The 12,236-nt window shown below is 40.4% G+C and overlaps 1 protein-coding gene across 1 annotated transcript in view; it reads left to right on the plus strand.

Moving 5' to 3' along the window:
- Positions 1–1,020: 1,020 nt before the first annotated feature.
- The window catches only part of IPCEF1 (interaction protein for cytohesin exchange factors 1), a 76,472-nt gene continuing 65,256 nt past the window's right edge, over positions 1,021–12,236 (plus strand). Inside the window, exon 1 of the mRNA XM_030945800.1 lies at positions 1,021–1,055. The gene's annotated coding sequence lies outside the window, so the exon portion shown is untranslated. The remainder of the gene's footprint in view (positions 1,056–12,236) is intronic.

The raw sequence follows: 12,236 nt of genomic DNA on the forward strand, positions 1-12,236 counted from the left end.
ATGCTGCTTTTGTACTTGAGCATAAATAAGAGATTCTCCCACTAAGTAAACAGGGTTTGTCAGGCAAGAGGGTTTGTCCTCAGCACTAGGTCTGAGTACTAGGTTCCTTGTTCTTTTTGTGTCAAATCTGATTGCTTGATTAGAGCTGTTTCTGATTTGTGATTGAAAGGCTGAAATGAAAATAGGATCTCGAAGAAGATTCAAATGAACATTTGAAAAAATTAATAAAGGCCAAAGAAACTAGAGAAATAAAACCAGGCACTGATTCTTTATTTGAGCAGTGCTAAACAAAAAATACACAAAGTAAATGTGTATGTCTTTTGCATTTTTGTGGGGTTTCATATCTCAGCCTACTGTCTGGAAACTTTTAATATTATTCTCCTACAAGTTTTCGGACAATGAAAGGTGACTGTGGGATGCTTATGATCAAGCTGCTGCTGTATTATTGTTCTGTTGTATTTTGGGAGAGCAGATTGCTTGCTACACCTGGGTTTTCTGTTCCTTCCCAGCCCTCCCACTCTAAAACCAATGCATATCACATCAGGTGGTTTTCAAAATTAAAAGCTTGTCACCAGATCCTCTTTTCACTGTCCTACTCAGTTCAACTTTTGAGAACAATAGGAAATGTATTTTTAAAGGCTGAAGATGCTGCAATACCTTAAGCACAGGTAGAAGTAATTATTGATTGGTTTGAGAACTGGAGCCATTGTAAGGTAACAGATATGCTGCTGTACTTAAGATGAAAAGTTTTTCTTCAAGTAGAAATTGTGTTATGTTCTTGGACTATTAAATACACTCTTGATTCAGAAATGCACAAAGCACTATTTGTGCCACTTAAAGTTCACATGGAAAAGCTGAATCATCCAAGCCATCTGAATGATGCACACTATTTGGTAGTTGTTTTCTTCATCAGGCAGCTGGTGATCTCTCTTCCTGTATTCCGGGCTTGGGTGGGGGCCGAAAAAAGGAAGAAAGGAGTCTCCAGGGTGGGGGGAGAAGCTATTGCTTCATGTGTGCAAACTTTATAGTTTTCCTGAGACCTCTCTAAATTTGTGGTAAGTTAAAACTATATTAAGAGGATTGAAGAGGCAATATATATTGCAATTAGGTTATAAAGTGTTTTTATTTTAAAGTAATAATGCTTTATGAACATTTTAGGCATTATTTGTTTATTATAAGTTATATTTCAAGCAGTTCTTCGTGGGGGAAGACATGGGATATGTGCTAGGGCTGGGAGTCCTTCAGACTTGGTAGCTTCTGTGTCTCCTGCTCCCCTCTCGAAATAAGGAGGTGAACAGTGAGATTTTTTCTTCTGTCACCAGCCAAAAAATGGTAACTCAATTTCTCTTGTGCTGTTCATGTTGTAAACTTAACACCCAGTTTGTGTGTTTGCCTACTGAAGCTCAGTGGTAATGAAGGGCTGTTTAGTGCTGAAAAAACTCCCAGGTCAGGAGTGGGACAGACATGTGACAGGGTTGGGGGGAACAGTAGTTTTGCAGAAAACCCCACACCTACTCCCTGCAGCTACATCCTTAGTTTTCTAATGTAGGATGTATCTATTTTTTGTGGATATTTTGTTTATATTGACATTGGTGAGGAAGCTTTTTTCTTCTTTTTTAATGATCTACCTCTTTATTAGTCTGTCTTACCTAGTTAGATGGTAAGATTTTTTTTTATCAGGCCTTGTCTTCTAGTTTTAGCTTCCTGAGTGTAATGGGTTGGGGATTTAATTGTTCTGTATTGTATTTATTAGTACAGTTGAAAGGGTCTAAAGAGCAGCAGAATAGAAAAAGCAGTGCAGAAAAACTTTGTTCAGATCTTGTTTGTCTGACTTTTCTTTGGGTTTTTCTTTTTTCCAAAAGCTGAAGAGGGACACAACCAGCAGGCATTCAAATCTTCTTTTGAGTCTGAACCAAACAGTGTGACTCTGTCAGTGTGAGTGACGAACTGCCTGGGAATTGATAGCAAATTAATTGTATTTCTAACCAACACAGAGCAGGAAAAAAGAGCTGGGGCTCTGATTCTCTGCAGATTCTTCAAGAGAGCCTCTCATTAACTGTGCAAGGGGGACACTTCCATTCCTTTTGGTGACTGTCATTTTAGGGCTGTCAGTGCCTGCAATAACCTCAAGTACTTACCACAGCAGGTAGTTTCAGCAAGGGGGCAACAGCCCCTCTTGCTTAGAAAATACTGGTCTTTGAGAAAATACCAAATCAAGCAATGGTTCATAGTCTTAAGAAAAGATGACTGCATTAGTGTTATAAGAACAAACTTTAAAGATTTATGTAAGAAATTTATGGGACAAGAGGCAGTAAAGTTGAATTACAGCAGAGAGCTTCAATGTGGTTGAAAAACCTGATGTCAATGAGAGTTAAGCACTGGTTTAAGATGCTGAAGGGAGCTGTGGAACCTCCATTATTTGAAGTCTGAAAGAACGGGTTAGGTGGCCTCTGTCAGAAATAGTCCAAGTAGAATTGATCCTGCTGGGAAGGACAGACTTAATGGTCTCTTGATGTCTCTACAACCTTGTGAATTTGCAGAGATGTGAGTGGGCTGTGTGTGATTGCATCCTGCTAGAGTTCATCAAGTGCTTTCAGACCCTTCTGGATAAAAGCCACCATGCAGACTTTACCATAACCCTGGTGAAATTTGGAGGTTTAAAGGACCCTGAAGCAATCAAATGAATGCATGAGAAGATGCAGTTCAGGGCTACCACACAGGAAAGAGGGACGGGGAGCACTAACATTCAGTAATTTTGTACTTATCTAGAGTAAAAGCATCATCAAAAATTACCATTATTGTTCCTTCAATTGTTGAGGCACTTGCAGAACATTTCAAAACCACCACTTTTTGTTTTGAAGAACTGTGGGGGTTTTCCTCTTAATAGAAGGAAGGTATTAGTAATGGTGCTACACTTCTGACAAGGGAAAGCATATTGATAGCTCGAAAATATAGTTTGGCCTTTTAAAATCAAGACAATAGACCTACAAGACCTGCTCTTTTATACTGCTTCCTGGTAGAGTTGAGAGACACATCCCCACATCCCTGCCATTTCGAATGTAATTTTTAATTTTTAAAAAGGAAAATAACTTGCAGACAGGTAGAGCAGCTCTGTGCTTATGGAAGTAGCTTGTTTCTGTATGTAAGTTCCTTGTTAGAACAAACTGTGAAGCAAAAAAGAACCCACCTTCATTTTCTTTCAACCAGTGGGTGGCCCAGGGGTATGAACTTTATGGGGAGACACGCGTGTGGCATGGTACCAAGAAATTAATTTCTCATGCAGTGAAAATCATCAGTGGCCAGAGTCTCCAGAAAGCAGCACCAGATGTCCTGAATATTTTGACATTCAAGTCTGCAGAAAGCTCCAAAAAGGAGGAAGTGAAAGAAGGGTGGCAAGTCTCTTGCAAGAAATTTTAGGGATGTGGGACTTCATTTGCACATGAGTGTGACAGCTCTTTTAAGCAAAAAGCATGGTGGGAAGTGGGATAGACTTTTTCTTTACTACCACTCAGAGGACTGAGCCATCTGCTTTTCCATGTCATCAAGGAACACTGTCTGGTCTGCTGCCTTGATCCCTTCTGTGGAATATTTACTCTTTCCGTAAGTAGCACATGTGCTTCTGCAGACCTGCCAGTATTGCCCTCACTATGATTCACAGTGCACGTAAAGCCAGTAGTTATTTTAGGAAGCAATAGCTGAGTCTCTGCATCAGATTTCAAGATGCATTTTTGGGCAATTTTTCAGATAATCCATTTATATGCAGTTGAAGTGCTTTGAAGATATAAAGTGCCATGTTACAGATAAGTACTGATTAGTCATGCAAATAAATAGAGATGTTTTAATTAGGGCAATTTCAACATGACTCGTACTGTGGAAAAGAGCCCATGTAAACATATTAAATAGATAATTTATTAGTGGGAGCAACCTGTGATTAAGGGTGTCATGTTTTAATTTTTGGGGGAGAATAACATACTTTGCAAAGTAACAATGCAAGAGAGTATCAGCCTGATAAGCTAAAAAACAATAACAACCTCTATTTTTCAAAGTATTTATAAAATTATAAATTAGATATTTTGTGTCCCTTCATGTCTGCTTGAGCCACAGTACAACTCCAAGTAAGCTGGGCATGCTCATGTACGTACTGCCTGAAATGTGGCAGTCTTGCCAGCTGGTGAGTCTGAGACTGCTTATATATCCTGTGGTGCTATAGTAGCTTTGTTCTGGGATTTGCCATCACTTTTCTGCCAGGACCCTTTCTTGCAGTAACTTTTCTTTGTGTTTGTGTGATCTGTTAGAATCCTGACTGCAAGAGTGACAGAAAGTGACTGGGGTGTTTGCCACAAGGCCTTCTGGTGTTAGGTAGGAGGTGTGGTAAAGTGTTGCTGGGTCATTCCATATCTAGTTCAGAGTCGCTTTTGTATGTGTGTGCAATTATGTGTAAGGTGAATAGAAATGGAGGCCGGGATCAAGGTACTGTTTTGCTATACTTGCTCAGGAAGGCTTCTGAGAGTTAGAGCCAGACCTTTCATGTTCTTAGATATGGTTACACACAGCGCTGTTGCATTCCTTGGAATCAGGATTGGGTACCGCTGTGACGAGGAATGGAGCAGAATATCAGACTGTTACTGATATGTGTGTGTTTATCACCTTGGACAATATATCTGGGCAATGTAAGTGATGAATACTTGATGAACTACAGGAATGCATCCATGAAATGATTCCTTGGCCCTTTGTTTTTAGTGCCAGGACTTGTTTATAGTGGAGTGTGCCAAAGTTAACCTCCAATTAAAAATCAGGAGAGGCAACAGTTTACCCCACGGTAAACACCACGTAGTGGCTCAATTTACTCTCTGTCAGTTAGTCACAACACCCACAGTCTTTTTAATTTATGACTAAAATGCAAAGGTGTAATGCAAGTGGATTTTCCAGTCTGGTTTCCTAGTTTCAGTGGAATTTGCCTGAGCTTTATATAAGTATAAAAGTATTTACATGTGTGTATGCCTGTGGGTGAATGTATATACCCATGCACTGAATTCTGTTTAAACGACTCAACCATAATATTTGAGATGGAATGGCATAACTTGTCAGCTCTGTCTTTCAGATTCAGTCTTTTACCTTTGCTAAAAACCTTCCAAAGAACTTAGACTTACAAACTATAGTCAAGGAAAACGGGTCTGTTGTTGCCATAGTTCCCTATTCACCCAGCACCCCTTACCTAGAAAGATGATAAAACCAGGCTCAAGTGAAAGTTTACTGAAACAGCTTTTGTGTAACTTCTCACTTCATGCCTATATGAGGTATATTTCTCTTTTTTTTTCCTTTTCTTTAAACTGAGAATATATAAGAATAAATTTTCACAATCATTGCAGTTCCTACTCAGTAGGTATTTGAAGTACTTACAAAGGTTCAGTGCAAAACCTATTTTTAATCATTGCTATTCTCCTTCTAATGTCAGGGTTACACTTCAAGTGCAGCTGTGTGTATCTCTGCCTTTATAAAAAGAAGTCAAATTTCATTTAGAGTTGTGCTTTGGAAAAAACCCAAACAACTGCTGTGACTTCATGACCTTTCTAAAATGTGTTCTCTGCCTTTTAAATAGGGACTTTCACTTGAAGGAATTTACAACAGATTTTCCTCTGAGTCCTTCACACTTAGATCTTGGCTTCATTCCAGAGTGTAGAAACTAGATTTGTAATTGCCTTATTTACAAGGTAGGGTTTGCCCTTCTCCTTGTTTGCTTAACTTGTTTGAATTGTAGACTATTAGGCGCCACTTAACCTTCTAAAAAAATGTTTTATTTCCATTTCTTTTCTGATAAATAACTGTTTATTCTCCTGAAAAACCATCATCAGAATGAACAGAAAAAGTGGATTATTCTGAATTTAATTCATAATGCAAGAGACTGGGTTTAGCGGAACGGAAGAAACTAGAGTTGTCCTCAATTTGATGAGAAGATAATTTGACTTAAAATTGCTGTTGTATTTTTTTCCCAAAAACTATGGATTTAGATAAAATTTGGACAAAACAGTGGTCTGAAGTTCCATTCCAGGCTTTAAACAAGGCTCAAGCACAGTAAATGTTTTGGGGAACAAAACCATTATTCCCAATGGCTTTTGGCTTGAAATTGTTCATTAATTATTTGTTTCTACCATCAGTCTCTGCCTCTTGCATACCTGACTGGCTCTAGAACTAGCTTCTGATACACAGAACCAGCACAGGGACTTGTTGGGAACACTTGTGCTGTCAGGACACGTCAGGCCTTTCTCTCTCAAACATGCCATCATAGGCCCTTCGGCTTCCTCGCTACCCAAAACTGCTCCTTGTCAGTACTTTACTCTTCCCAATGATCCTATCAGGAGGTCCAGCATTCTCTTTAGGAAGAGAAAGTTAATGGATGAGACTTAATGTAGTCCAGAGTGTGTTTGGGGACCAGCTGGCTATAAGAGAGATCCAGAGTGAGGTGTTTATCTTCCCATTCTCTGTCTTTCCCACTGGACTCCTCCCACTGCAGGAAAGGGTGGCAGCAGCTCCAGGTCCTGCTAACAGGGGTGGAGGAGGAGGAAGAATGTTGCTTCCTCCTTGCCAGGGTAAGGCTGTACCATGGATCCATGCAGAAGGCTAGCCCTCATCTGGAATTTCTGGACTATGTTTTACTGCTGTATTATTTAACCTTTTTTTCAAATACTGTTGTGTGAGCAGCTGGCACTTGCTGTCTGACTGGTGGTGTCATTAGGCTTTTATCTGTGTGACTCTGCTGTAGGACAGCACCACAGGAGTCATTCAGCTGGTTGGGCCGCTGAGGGTTTGTCAGTGGTGACTAACCCTTGTTGGATTTTCTAGTCCTCTCAGCCCTCTCTTTCTTCTTATTTCAAATAGATTGTGAAAATATTCTGAACGGTAAAAATGTACTTGTCTGTAACAGCAAGCGGACTGTGTATCACAGCCTGCTGTACAAGTCTTTTGGAAATTGTTTGCTTACATGGTTTCCTTTGTGGATTTTTTGTGGCATTTGACTGCTTGGCTGAGCTGTATGGGTCTCTGCTCCCAGACAAACTTTTGCAGTGGGAGAAAGACCTTTTATTGTTCTCTGTGGATGAATGCTGGTATTCATAAAAACACAGCCTGTCTAGTCATGCATATAAATAAAAATCCATTCAGGATAATGATGACAAAAAGGGAACATACATATGTCAGATAGATCATATTCTGTAAATACAGACAATAATGAGGTTTGTAGAATCTACTTAACTTAGGTCTTAGTCTTGCAGGCAGTTATCAGTGTGCGAATACGTTTATGTAGCACTGTTGACTTTTAGGACTGCTTGAGTTTATAGGATTAGTCCAAAGGCTGCAGAACACACATAGTCATTTTGTTAAACTCATCTAGTTTAAAGTGTTACCGTCTTCAGGCTGTGGTCATTCCTGTTTTGTGTTTCCTCACTGGGGGAAGGCCACCCCAGAGGTGGCTGTAGCTGTTAACTGGGAGCTGGCAAGTTGTGAGTGCAGGTCCCAGGGCTGCTGCAGCCTGTCTGCCTTCCCTTCCTGCATCTTAGCCTTAGGAAAAGGAAGGCCATGGTAGAGAAGGTAATGTTTAACTCTCATACTGTAAAGTCCTAGAATAGTGAATATTGTCAGAAGTGTGGGCCAATCAAGAACTAGCCATGACTCTTTGGGTTTCCTATTTGGCAGCTGACTTTTTATACTGCATGTAGCTTATTGCAAGATTCAGGTGTGAAAATTCTTATTAATACCTTCAAGTTTGACATCTGGAAGGAAATAGAATGGCTTGTTAGGCCTCATCTGCAAGCTAAAACAACCAAATTAAAAAAGGACTTTGGAGCTAAATCACTGTTTAAAACCATTGAAAACAAGACAGAATTTATTAGATTTACTTTTTTTTTTAATAGATTTAAAGCACATATATGTTCAATATGGTGACAATGAGCACTGATATTTGCAACTATACTTTTTGATACCTTGAAGGCTTATGAGGCCTGGTCTCTCAGCTGACATGGAGCTGATGGTCATTCCCACACCATCACTGTTGTTGAATTGACTGAAATGTGAATGTTCAGATATCTCCTTAGGGGATAGTCTCATGCTTTATCATGTGCATGTGTGTTATCAGAATTCAGGTTTGATTGATTTCATGCCAGTGAAAAATAGTGTATAGCTGAGTGGTAATGGAAACCTGGATACAATGAATAGCAAGAGAACTTAAAGGGAAAGAATGAGAACAGGAAGCCTAATCTTCAGCTTTTCTATATATAGAAAACACCTCAAGGGTAAGTACGTACTGTGTTGTATAAATACATTTAAGATGTGTTTTGTAGGCACATATTTTTGATGTGTTGTCATGATCAGAAACACATGTAGACTCTGAAAAGTTATGTGAAGCATGCAGAACCCTTGCTCATGCACATAAGTAGAAGCAATGCACAGTGTATATGTGTGTAAACATTCAGCTGGAGGAATAGCCACATAAGAACTACTTCAGAACCATCCCTAAGTCAGGAAGCCACAAATTATAGGCCTGAAATTTACCACACTGGCATGTCTACATAAATAAAACCGACTGGAAAGATAGGAGAGAGGAAAAATACATTTACAAATAGTATTAGGTTAGGAAGAGGAAAAATGCTAAACCCTTTTCTTGGCTCCAATCAGAAAGCTGGAAGATTATTACAGGCAGGAGCTTGCAGACTTTAGCTAAACAACTTCCTGGTGCTGAGTATGAGTTTTGATTTTTATTTATGTATATGCATACAGTCAGGGCTTTACACATAATCATTACTTTGATAGAGGCCAAGAGGGGGCATGGTTGGATTTGTTTTTTCACTTTCCAGGTACTTTGTCATCATCTTACTCCCTCTTTATCTCTGCCAAGTCTTTGGGATAGGATGATGTCATCTTCTTTATCTACCTAGTATCTACCATGATGAGCTCTTGATCCTGACCAAGGGTGTTGGCTGTTTCATGAATGCTGAATTGAGAAGCAGCCATAGGAAAGCTGAATTTCTATTGCAGACAGCAACACCTCAGCTAGAGTAAATACAACTGATACTTGTCAAACCACTGAGACAACTGCTAGTTGTCACAAAGCCTTATATAGGTCTCCTTACGTCAGTGCTCTTCCAGTCCTCCCAGCCTGTGCCAGAACAAACTCCCAGAGCTTCTCTCCCCACTCGGTTGTCACACTTGCAACTTTGATTCTGCTGCAGCTGGGCTGATGGAAAAGTAGCTTGGGAAAAGTATCTGCTCTGAATGATTGGTCGCTTCTCAGCCCCAGATGTTCCTGGAACTGAAGTAAGCTCGGCAGGTAAAACACAATTCTTGGAACGGAGAGTGAGAAAAGGGGGTGTCAGTAGATCTGAAGAAAGAAAGCAAAGTCAGCATTTGTGTTTGTTTGGAGTTGTCTTTTCTTTCTGTCTCTCTGAAGAGACTCACTGAGCAGAAGTGTAATTGAAAGTCTGATGTGGAGCATCCCCACACGGTAGAGAAGGTCTGGTGCTCGCTTCATCTCCTGCTCGTGTCTGGGAGGTCTGTAGCACAACTGGTGAGAAGGTAGCAAGAATCACTGCTCTTCCTACTGCACTCTTCTTGGAGCTCTGCCCAGGTCCTCTGCTTCACCACCTTGGAGGATGTAAGGGAAGAGGAAGAGAAGGGAAAGCATTATGTAAGTTGAGGAAACTTCCTCACTGTCTAGCAATGTCTGAATGTTTTAAATGGTGGGGTAGAAGGAAGACTTTTCTTGAGATTGAATGTCATGAAACTAGAATTGAACACACAGGTTCCACTCCATCATCTGGCTTCTCTGAAAAAAAAATATGGGGAGGTTCCTCTGTAAGTGCCTGGAAGCTGGGGGCTTTCTATAGGAGAAGGATGAGTAGGTTTAAAAAGTTTAGTTTTTTCCTTAGGCTCTGCTGTCAGACATCATAAGCAGATGTTGCACACAACCCTAAGGAAAATGGCTGTCAAGAATACATCAGCACTAATGCTATTATGTGAAGCCTAGAGTGCTGGTAGCCCCTGGACCAGAGTTGTTTCTGTGGGAGAGAACCTCCTGTTCTTGTTCTGAAAGCTGTCTTCTGTTTCATTGTAACTATGGCATTGCCATCAGCTTCCTTAACTTAAAATCATGAGGGTTTGGTCAGGAATTTTGAGTCTTTACATATTTTTATTTCCTGTACTGAAAGGCTCATTGCTGCTGTTAATGAGGCGGATAGATCTCAGCTGGCATTTAACAACAAGTACTTGTTCTGGGTGCTGACTGGGGACTGCAATCCCCACATGTGGGGAGAGAAGTTCCCCAGTGTTTTGTGGATTTACATCTGCCCTTCACAACACTTCCATCTGCAGGAGAGAACAGCCATTGCTTTCCTTGGATGATTTGAGGAACTGAGACAAAGGTAAACCAAGCTTGCTCAGCACTGCAAAGCAAATGAGGGAATGGAAAGGCCTTGAACTGTAAAGTAGTGCTTTCTGCAGCTGGAGTATCTTCCCTGCTGTCAATCTCCTAACTATTCTGTTGCTGCGGATAATTCAGTGGTCACCAGCCACTACTCAGTCTTTGAAATGACCTGTGCCTGATGGGTTTTCTGTGCCTGCAGAGGATTCAGCTGAACTGTATTTAGTGAAGAACTTGAAAAAATTAAGTCTGCAAATTAGCCCTGAGAAAAAAATACAGTTGGATATTTCTCTCTTGTGGATTAGAATGCACAGTTTTCCTTACTGGAGGAGGGGGAAGGAAAGGGTTTGAGCTGTGGTATGGAAAAGTTGTGTAAAGAGAGGCTTAGGGCTTGTATTTTGTGGAGTTTCCACTACCTGCTCCATTGTGTATCTGCAGAGCACTGTGTCTTTGGGGACAAGGTGCCCATACTGCTGTCACCTTCTGCAGCAGAAGGCTGAGCAGACAGCTGCGGGTGGGGGAGCCTCTGATGGGTATAATCATTAAAATGAACCTGTTATCTCTTACAGATTTTGGTACAGTCAGATTTATATGTGGCATTTCTTCTAAAATATCTTCATACCTAGTTCCTAAAGGCTTTTAAGCTATGTGTAATGTTCCCTTTGAGTTTCTCTAATAAAAGAGAAATATGTGATAAGGCAGGATTGGAAAAGGAAACTTAAATATTTAATTTGACTACCATTTTTGGGATTAAAAATTGGTCATAACTAGTGATTTATTTAATACCTTGTATATCTGTAGTCACTAACATTTTGCACAAATGAATGCAGTTCCACATTACCAACTTCTACCATGCTTTGGTTAGGTGGCGTTCCTGCAGTCATGCACAGGAACTAGATATATTTTTAGACTCCTCTTATCTCCTCTCAGAGGATAAAAAGTCCCAAAGAACATCCCACTGAATCCTGAGTCCTGCAGGCAAGCCTAGATCCCTGCTTAGCTCTGCTGGAGCAGGGCACTGCATCAGCTGTCACATTCTGCTCTTTAAACCAGTGCTTCATGCAACCTTAGTGCAGTGGCTGGACCAGGAAAAGTGCTGCTGATTGATAGAAATCTGCTGTGGTCCAACAAGTAGTTAATGGTTAAACACTCCATGGCCTCAGAAAGCTGGGGCATACTGGTTCAGATTTTTAATGTGGGGTTAGTCTGTGGAGAAACTTAGAGCTGAGTGTTTCTGGCAGACAGCCTAAGGAGTGGGAAAGGAAGACTTTTGTAAATTCACTGCTGTACAAATGTATGCTTAATGTATGCATACAACCTAGTATTTATTAAACAAGTAGGTTTTCCTAGCAGGAGAGATGAGCAGATGTTCTGCATGTGGCTGGGACATGGTGCTGCTTCCCAGCAGAACCTGACCCTGTCCTCTGCTGCCAGGTGTCACCAGCCCCAGAGTGTGGGGCAGCAATGGCCTGCAGCCTCCCTGGCCCCTGCCTTGGCTTTGGGGTGAAACTGTTATTGTCGCTCTGATTATTACTGTTAATCTTCCACCTCAGGATTTCTGAGAAAACTAACATCAGTACTTAATATGTAGGGATCTTTTTTTTTTTTTTGATTATGAACAAAAACTTTTTTGTTATCAAGATTGTTTAGCAGGAAGTGCTTATCAAGAAAAACTAAAAAAAATCCTGGATAAAATTTACATTCCATATGGCAGATGTTAAGAGGAATGACAATGAAAGCATTATATATCTCATCTTTATTAAGTTAAACAAGTGTAGGAACCACACTGACTTCAAATTCAGCATCAATCTGGTAGTTAAGAAATCAA

The sequence above is a fragment of the Camarhynchus parvulus genome, chromosome 3, assembly GCF_901933205.1.
Source record: "Camarhynchus parvulus chromosome 3, STF_HiC, whole genome shotgun sequence".
Lineage (NCBI taxonomy): Eukaryota > Metazoa > Chordata > Aves > Passeriformes > Thraupidae > Camarhynchus > Camarhynchus parvulus.